At 43.7% G+C, this 10,017-nt stretch overlaps 1 long non-coding RNA gene across 2 annotated transcripts; it reads right to left on the reverse strand.

Annotated features, from left to right (window-relative positions):
- Positions 1-206: 206 nt before the first annotated feature.
- On the reverse strand, positions 207-8,240 carry LOC121441639. Of its 2 annotated transcripts, none has more exons than XR_005973479.1 (4): positions 7,732-8,240; positions 2,087-2,201; positions 1,407-1,568; positions 207-490 (listed from the first exon to the last, which is right to left on the reverse strand). It is a non-coding gene; the product is annotated as an uncharacterized LOC121441639 (long non-coding RNA). The 2 variants fall into 2 exon arrangements; XR_005973480.1 differs by having other exon boundaries at positions 2,087-2,213.
- Between the last annotated feature and the right edge of the window lie 1,777 nt (positions 8,241-10,017).

Genomic DNA, 10,017 nt, shown 5'->3' on the forward strand with positions numbered 1-10,017 from the left:
AGAAAGCTGCCTGCAGAAAGGGCATGAGGTGGTGCGGATATCAATGAACAAATGGATGTGGTGTGGCCTCAACTGTTCCAGAGCCTTAAAGGGCTCCAAAAAGACCCAAGGACGGGAACCAAGTGATGGTGCATTCGATCAGCACGCTAGAATAAACCAGACCAGCTTAAAACAACAGATATAATTTAATAACTGAAAACGGGGAAAGTCACACGACCTGGGTAAAGGTTCCCATGTACAAAACAGGTCTGAAGAACACCATGCAAAGAGAGACAAAGAGAGCTAATTCACCTGGATTCCCAGGTTTTTTTCCTGGCTCTAGGAAGCTGCACCCTAGCCAAATGTGATTGGCTGAGCTTCCCCATCCAGAGACCAACTTCCTCTAAAGGGTGGTGACAGAAAAAGTTAACTCAGTCTCTTCGCCATTGAAAACATTCTTCATGCCTGAAGGTGACATAGATGTTTTCAGAAAGAAGGAAAAGTAAGAGTCCTGAGAACAAGCAGAAATACACAAATATAAACAATCAGAAATTCTTCAGGCTGAAGAAAAGAATACCAGAAACAACAACATCCTTTGCTGCAAATAAAGACCATCAGAAGGCTTGAATGTCTTCTTAAAGCCAAGTTCCCTATTTCCACTTTTTTCCTTTAAAATACACACAGGGCCTGGCAAGATGGCCCCATTCCTACAGATGCTTGTGCGGAGCAGGATGGCCTGAGTTTGCCTCTTTGGGTTCAGTAAAAAGAAAGAAGTGACTCCTAAAAGTAGCCTGCAACCTCCACGTGTATATTGTGACACACATGAATAAATACATGCACACAGATGAAATATAAAATATATGTGAATGCTTAAAAGCATGATAATATTGTATGTGTGTTTAACACATATGCACGTGGATTATCTATAGGGTATTGTAGAATAAAGAGCACTAGAAAACGGCAAATGTATTTCTATTGCTAAATATTTTACTTTTAAAATATGTTTTCACCCTGAAACCGATACTGTACTGAACTTCACCATGTGTCCCTGGCTGGCCTCAAACTCATGTCAACCCCTTTGCTTCCACTTCCTAAACTCTGGGATTACAGGTATGAGGCACCACACTTAACATCAGGATTTACACTCTGGAGAAAGTGGTCAAAAAGCAATACTGTATAGACTATAAAATAGTAAGGACATATAATTTATAATCACTAAAACATATCAGAAAGTCTGATGAGAAATGAGAGAATTCTAAAGCTAAAACATTAACAATAAGAGTTAGAGAAACAAAATATGAGCATATAAGAGTGCAAATGATAAAGAATAGAACGTAACAACAGATACATTAGCTATTAATGGATCAAACACAACAAATAAAGGATGAAAATTTTCTGAACAGTTACAAAAGCAACAACAGTAATACCTCATCTGTAAGATAGAGAGTTTAAGAAGTGTGTTTGAGGACTGGAGAGATGGCTCAGCAGATAAGAGCATTGCTTGTTCTTCCAATAGTCCTGAGTTCAAATCCCAGCCGCCACATGGTGGCTCAAACCATCTGTAATGAGGTCTGGTGCCCTCTTCTGGCCTGCAGACAGAATATTGTATACATAATAAATAAATAAATAAATAAATATTTTTTTTTAAAAAAAAGAAGTGTATTTGAGGGCTGGGTGGATGGAACAGCAGTTAACATCACTGACTGCTCTTCCAGAGGACCCGGGTTCAATTCCCAGCACCCACATGGCAGCTCACAGCTGTCTGTCACTAAAATTCCAGGGGACCTGGCACCCTCACACAGGCCAATATCATGCAGGTCAAACACAAACACACATAAAATAAAAATAAGTAATTCTCTTTAAATGAAAGAAAAAGATGCTGGTGACAGTTGTGAACCTGTCACTGCCTTTAGAATCATTTACTGCTAGTTGCTGGGAACAGCTTCTGTTCTCAGTTCAGTTTAGTCTACTTAGATTGTTGGCGGTGTTTGCAAGTCTGCTGTTTGAGCACTTAGCCCCCAGTCGGTGCCACTGTTGGAGGACTGTGGGGAGCATCCCAGGCCTGTAGTAGCATGAGGGCAGGGCCTGTGAAGGCTGTTACACTTACCACTCACTGAATCTGATCTGTAAGCTTTGCATCCTGTCCATTGCCACATGAGGAGTCTCCACCATGTGCCGCGGTCCCCATTAACAGCACCTTGATGGCATTGGTGATACTTTTCCTGGGTAGGGAACTTATGTCAGACCAAATTGTGTGTGAGGACTTTGCACAACAGGGGTGATTCTAAAGCACTTGCATCACTAAAAGCCCACTTGGTCACTGGTGATGACTCATGGAGTCTGCATCTATCTGAATCTCCGGAGGTGGTGGTTGACTCCAAAGTAACATCGTTTTCCAGACCCAACAGAGCTGATGGAAATAGGACCTCACAGAGACTGTGAGATCACTCACAAGATCAGCAGGAGCTTAAGTCAGATAAAATCCCTGCGTGGAGGAGGGGAAGTGGCCACAAATCCCTACACCTAGCCAAGTAGCTATATGTGATGGATAGCTGCTTTCTTAATGGAGTGACACTGAGTACAACAAACACACCCCAGAACAGGCCCCATGCCCAGTAGTTTCCACTATATATAGGACTCCATGGTTTTGTTTTTGACATATAAACAGACTGTTTTGTTTGTTTTAAGCAAGAGAAAGAGCATGACGTTGTGTTAGGGGTAGTTAGGGAAGAGTGAAATATGATAAAAATAAATGAAAAATTTAAAAATACGAAAAAATTAAAAGTTAAATATCTATGTTGCGGCGAAGCTGAGGGGATGGCTCTTCCAGAGGCCCTGACTTCAGTCCCCAGACCCCAAATGGTGGCTCACAACTGCCTATTATTCCGTTTCCAAGGGATCTGACACCATCTTATGAGCTCCGTGGGCAAATCAACAGGCACAAACGCAAGTAAAATACCCATACACATGGAATTAAAATAAACAAAACCTAAAATAATAATAAGATATACCGGTTGTTCTGGATAGTGCTCTTAGCCAGAGCAGTTAGCATCACTGTCTGCTCTTCCAGAGGACCCAGATTCAATTGCCAGCACCCACAGTGCAGCTGGCAGCTGGTTGGCACTAAAATTCCAATTGTTGCCACGTTATCCACAGTGGACGCTATGATGCATCAAACTGATGTCACAAAGCTCCTGAAACCAGAGCTGGAGCCATGAATTCATGTGTTCCCGGGAGAGACCAAGTCTCCACCCTTCTAGCTTAGGGAATCATGAGGCTATGACCAAGCTAGAGAAGGGACAAGCTAACAGCGCTCTTCCTTCCAGGCTTCCTTCCTACAGGTTCCTGCCTTGAGTTCCTGCCCTGATTTCCCCAGGGATGAACTGTGACTTGGAAGCTTGTGCCAAATAAACCCTTTCTTCTCAAAGCTGATTTTGTGTTGGAGTGTTCTAGAACAGTCGCAAAAACTGCTACTGTGGCCCACCCTGTTGGCAGGCAAGGGCAAGGGAAGGCACATTCCAGACTAGTCTGGGCTACATAATGAAACATTGAATCAAAAACTAAAACCCAAACCGTAGTGATAACCACAAAATGAAAGTGTAAATCCACTCTTAGGAATAGGGGTCGCTGAACAACAGTATTCTGCTGTGTCATGGTATGCCATTGCCTGTCTCTGATGTTCATTCTCTCCTCTCAGAGTCATCGAAGTCCTCCTGTTGCTTGGGCTTTCTCTAATACTAGTGCAGAATGAGATGAATTGATCTACCTACCATGATTTCCTTTAAAGGGACCATGGAATTGATTTTTCATGTGTGTGCAAAGAGTGAGAGAGGAGGAAACCTCATTTGTATACATGGATAGCCGGAAATACTAAGCCCACGTATTGAAAAGGTGGACAATTCCCTTCATACACTTGAGGTGCTAGCATATCAAGCATGACGGGTTTTATTCAGAAAGCTGTCACTTTCTCATCAGTGACCTTGGACCCTAGAAGAGAGTGGTGGTAGCATATTAGACCGCTATGCTAGAATTAACCAGACCAGCTTAAAACAACAGATATAATTTAATAATTGAAAACTTGGAAACTCAAATGGCCGGGTAAAGGTTCCTATGTCCAAAACAGGTCCGGAGAACACAGCAAGAAGAGTGCAAAAGAGAGCAAGGGCAGCTGGATTCCCAGGTTTTTTTCCATGGCCCTAGGCAGCCACACAGTAGCCAAATGTGATTGACTGAGTTTCCCCATCAAGAGAGCAACTTCCTCTAAAAGGTGGTGACAGAAAAAGCTAAGGCAGTCTCTTATTCATTGAAAACATTCTTCATGCCTGAAGGTGACAGAGATGTTTTCAGAAAGAAAGAAAAGTAAGAGTCCTGGGAACAAGCACAAATACACAAATATAAACAATCAGAAATTCTTCAAGTAGAAGAAAAAGTATACCAGAAACAAGAAAATCCTTTGGTGCAAATAAAGACCATCAGAAGGCTTAATGTCATCTTAATACCAAGTTCCCTATTTCCACTGTTTTCCTTGAAAATACACAAGGGCCTCGAAGATGGCCAAGTGCCTACAGATGCTTGAGTCCACCATGATGGCCTGAGTTTGCCTCCGTGGGTACACTGAAAAGGGAGAACTGACTCCTAAAATTTGCCTGCTACCACCACGTGTATATTGTGACACACATGCATAAATACATGTGCACAAAATGTAAAATATATGTGAATGTTTAAAAGCAAGTTTTGATATTTTAGGTATGTTTAACACATATGCACATGAATTAATTATAGTGTATTGTAGAATAAAGAGCACTAGAAAATGGCAAATGAATTTCTATTGTTATAAAGTTTTACTTTTGAAATATGATCTCACCCTGTCTCCCATACTGGACTGAACCTCACTATGGGGCCCCAGCTGGCCTCAAATTTATATGAAACCCTCTTGAGTCCTGGGATTACAGGGGTGAGGCACCAAACCTACCAACAGGATTTACTTTCTGGAGAAAGTGGTCAAAAAGCAATGCTGTGTAGACTATAAAATAGTAAGGACATATAATTTATAATCTCTAAAACATAAGAAAGGCTGATGAGAAATGAGAGTGTTCTAAAGCTAAAACAGTAAAAATAAGAATTAGAGAAACAATGTATCAGGGACATAAGAATGCAAATGATAATCAGTAGAACATGACATCAGATAAATTAGCTATTAATGATTCAAACACTACCAAAAAAGACTAAATATTTTCTGAACAGCTACAAAAGCAAGAACAATAATACCTTATATGTAAGATAGAGAGTTTAAAAAGTGTGTTTGAGTGCTGGGAGGATGGCTGAGCAGTTAGCATCACTGTCTACTCTTCCAGGGGACCAGGTTCAATTCCCAGCACCCACATGGCAGCTCGCAACTGGCAGTCACATGAGGAGTCTCCACCATGTACCGCGGTCACCATTAACAGCACCATCGTGGCATTGTGTGACATTATTACTGGGTAGGGAACCCATGCCAAAACAAACTGTGAATGAAGAGTTTACACAAACAGGGGTGACTCTAAAGCACTTACATCACTAAAAGCCCACTCGGTCATGGGTGATGACTCACGAAGTCTGCATCAATCTGAATCTCCGGAGGTGGTGGATGACTCCAAAGTAACATCATTGTCCAGACCCAACAGAGCTGATGCACATAGGACCTCACAGAGACTGTGAGATCACTCACGAGATCTGCAGGAGCTCAAGCCAGATAAAATCCCAGCATGGAGGAGGGGAAGTGGCCACAAAGCCCTACACCTAGCAAGTAGCTGTTTCGATGGATTGCTGCTTTCTCAATGGAGTGACACTGGGCACGGCAAAGAAACCCGAGAACAGGCCACATGCACAGTAGTTTCCAGTATAAATAGGACTCCATGATTTTGTTGTTGACTTATAAAAGGACTGTTTGTTTGTTTTAAGCAAGAGAAAGAGCATAATGTTAAGTTGGGAGGAGTTGGGGAAGGGGGGAAATATGGAAAAAATAAATGTAAAATTTAGAAATAAAGAAAAATTAAAAGTAAAATATATATGATGATGAGGCACTGAGGAGATGGCTCTTGCAGAGGACCTGACTTGAGTCCCAAGACCCCAAATGGTGGCTCACAACTGCATGTTCTTCCAGTTCCATGGGATATGACAGCGTCTTATGACCTCAGTGGGGAAATCCACAGACACACACGGTGAAAAAATATCCATACATATAAAATTAAAATAAACAAAACCTGAAATAATAATAAGATATATCTTTTGATCTGGATAGTGCTCTTAGCCAGAGGACCTGAGTTCACATTGCAGAACCTACTAACAGCCATCTGAAATGTGAGGCCACCCTGGGCTATTAAGCTCATGTTACATAGCAAGACATACATACACACAAACACACACACACACACACACACGTTCTCCACATAGTCTGTACATTTATATATTTACTTCAGCATTAGAGTGACTCCATATCATAAGTATTATTGCCATCCACGTTGTACACAAAAAGCAAAAGGCCCAGAGAGGCTAAATAAGTAGCTCCCAAGTCACAGAACAACTAAGATGTCACCCTTGATTAAGTCATGCCTCCTAGTCATCCTGATAATTGTGATGTCAGGAAGCAACATGGGCCTTCACTATGTAACCATATGAAGGAGGCAGTAGATACAGGAGACTGAGAAACACCCAAGATGGCACATTCATGGCTCGTTTCCTAGACTCTGGAAACTACTAACTCTCAGCTCTATGATTTGGAAAAGGATCAGAAAGTCAAGGCAGGGGATCGCAGGTGGGCCAGATACTGGTTCTCAGACTTTATTCACTGGAAGGGGTATATGAAAGAGAAATATGAGTGTGTGAGGGGAAAGTGCGCGGGCACTTGTTTGTCTGCCTCCCTAATTTCCTGCAGTGGAACAGAACAAAATCTACCTGTGATTGGAAATGTTGGCCCAGCCTGAAAAGAACAGAAAAGCTTCTCACCAGTATCTCTGTGGACATCTAGTGGTTGTAGATGTGAATGACACCTCATACAAAATGTTCCTGTGGGGCCCAACAGTGAGGACAGGAAGGACCATGAGCCAAAGGGGAGAAGAGCCAGGGCTGTGAGAACAAGACACAGCCAGTCACTGGGAGGAGCTGCTCTGATACGTTTCCTGGCAACTGTTGTCACATTACCCACAGTGGGCGCTATGTTGCAGAAAACTGATGTCACAAAGCTCCTGAAACTAGAGCTGGAGTCATGGATTCATGTGTTCCAGGTAGAGAAAAAGTCTCCACCCATCTAGCCTTGGTCTTGCGGAGATAGGAAACACAGAAAGGGCCTTAGCCCTGTTCTTCCTGCTTTCTATTGTGGAGGCCTCCGGGCTCGAGATGGGCACCCCTGGGAGTCAGAGAATCTTACAGGACCTGCTCTGTAGGGACCATCTCCTTTCCATGGCCAGCAGGGACTGGTAGTACAACCTGCTGCTCTCCCCTCTGTTCAGCATCCCTGGGGCCTTTCTCAGGCCTGACTAACCCCTCATTCTTACCTTCCAGGTTTAAGGTCTGAGGATTCTGCCTCCTCCCCAGGCTGAAGATGTCCATCTACTACTGCAGTCGGCTTCAATGCCCTTCCCGACCATGGCCAGACCAACTCGTTCTGTCCCAATGGTTCTTGGTAGGCTGTGTTGCCCACTCTTGCTTAAAATGCTTTTGTTGGTCAGGCCTGAAACATGAGCAAGAAAGTAACTTCCAGATGGCTAGACTCACCCTGACTGGTGTACAGTTTCATCATCTTCTCTTTCCACTCAGCATGATTCTGGGAAGACTGTGCTGGCTGTCGCTGGCTGCTTTCTTCTCTGAGAGCTGGTGCACTGCCCCAAATGAGCTGAGGAATAATCAAGATCTGAGCCAGATGTCCAGACACCAGACTGTCTCCATTGTGCTGAAGGAAAAAGACTAAAAAGACCTAGGAATTGAGTATGATGGCAGTTGCCAGTGAAGCTATTAGGCATAATGTGAGCTCTGGGAGGACCAACAGACCACAAAAGACATGCCATAGAACAATGGGTAGGCAGCCTATGGTCCTAAGTGACATAAAGTTAAAGTGATGGCCTACCTGGGGTCAGGAGAGTAGGAGAATGGCAGTGGGAGACTAGGGATGGCCCAGCTCAGGTCCTTCTAAACAGGATGTGACCAACAATGGGTGCGGTGGTCCATAATAGCTGGATCAGATTAAAATAGTCTCAAGACTTCCTCTGCAGGGTGGCATGCAGAATGTTCTAACCCTTTCCCCTAATAAACTTTCAACTTAGCTTTGTTTTCTGTCTCTCTCTCTCTCTCTCTCTCTCTCTCTCTCTCTCTCTCTCTCTCTCTCTCTCATCATCTGCTTGTTGGGGGGAGGTTGTTGTGAGGTTGTAGTGATGTGTGGGATATGTAAGCTCCTAGTATGATCTCACAGCATATCCAGGGAAGAGAATAACCACACCGGGTGATCAAATACAGGTGTGTGTGTAGCAGTGGTGTGCGTGGGTGGGTGTGGGTTTCTGTGCACACTTCTGGTAGATGCCTAAGGACAGCTATGGGTGTGTTTTCACAGGTGCTGTCTCTTTTTTTCTGAGACAGGGTCTTTATTGGCCTGAAGCCGACAAAATGGGGTAAGTGGTCTGACTGGTAAACCCAAGGAACATTAAGACTGCACAGTTTTTTGCTGGATTTTAAGTACAGACTACCAGAACTGGAGTTTTTACTAGATTCTAGGGGTGGAATTTGTGTCCCCTGCTTGCTAACTGAGCTATCCTTCAGATGCTAGTATGAAGTTTTATTTGGAATACAAGATAATCAGACATGTAGTTTTTTTAATAAAGTGGATGTACCAAAATGGTGGCTATATTCTGAAAACTTTAACTTAGACCCTGAGAGTTAAGTGTTTCCCAAATCAGCTAGGCCTCCAAAAGACCAAGGTATTATTCCACCAAAACGCAACATGGTGAACCAAAGAGTTTAAAACTTACAGCTAACGGATGAGGGATTACTTACAGGTGCAGAGCAGCGACTGACTGCTGTATGGAAGAAGGATTCCTTCTCTGTAGCTGGATAGATGGAAGTGCCTGCACTGTCCGTGGACCTTCTACACTCTTGGTACTCTAGCATCTCCAGAGGCGAGGAAACCACATGTAACTGGAACAGAATCTCACACAGCGGAAAAGGAGATGCTTCAAGGAGAAGCTGGGATCTCAGGTGAGAGTCTAATGACACCTGCCCCAAGTCTTGTATAAAGAAACTTCAGCAGGTAGGTGGTGGTAGGGTGTATAAAAGGGAAGCTGAGTAAGCCATGGAAAGCAAGGCAGTAAGCAGCATTCCCGCCATGGCCTCTGTATACTGGTATATTTGTGTTTAAATGAATAAAGCTTGCCTGAAGATCAGCGGGCAAAGCAGCCACACTCATTAGCTATACGGGACAGGGCGGCGGGGGGGTGGGGTGGCACACACCTATCATCCTAGAACTGGGAAGACAGAGGCAGGCAAATTTCTGTGAAACGTTAGTGTGTTGCATCCTTCCCTCCTGTCTTTATATCAATGGAGTCACCTTTGGGAAGAGCATGTGCACATTACACCATGATGAGGCTTCCATGAGACGTTCTTTTCTGAAGTACATCACCTCCATCAAGGTTGCAGAGAACATCAAGTTCTTCATGTTGTATATTGTTCATTTTATAAAAGGTTCCTCCAGAAATGGAAGCCTCACAGACATGGTGGCTGTCCTAGTTTTATTGGCGACCTACCACAGTGTCAACTGAGAGGGAAGCCTCTACTGAGGAACTGCCTACATCAGATTAGGAGGTTGGTCTTTGGACACATGTGTGTGTGGTTTCCTTGATTATTAACTCACATAAGAGATCCTGGTCCGCTGTAGGCAATACAGGGAGGAGGCTCTGGGTTAGATAAAAGTACCAGGGAAGCATGAGCCTATGAGCAATCCAGAGAAGGGACAAAGAAACAGCGCTCTTCCTTCCAGGCTTCCTTCCTGCAGGTTCCTGCCTTGAGTTCCTGCCC

Source organism: Microtus oregoni, unplaced genomic scaffold (genome assembly GCF_018167655.1).
Source record: "Microtus oregoni isolate MIOR12 unplaced genomic scaffold, Mior012 000080F_ref0000499, whole genome shotgun sequence".
Lineage (NCBI taxonomy): Eukaryota > Metazoa > Chordata > Mammalia > Rodentia > Cricetidae > Microtus > Microtus oregoni.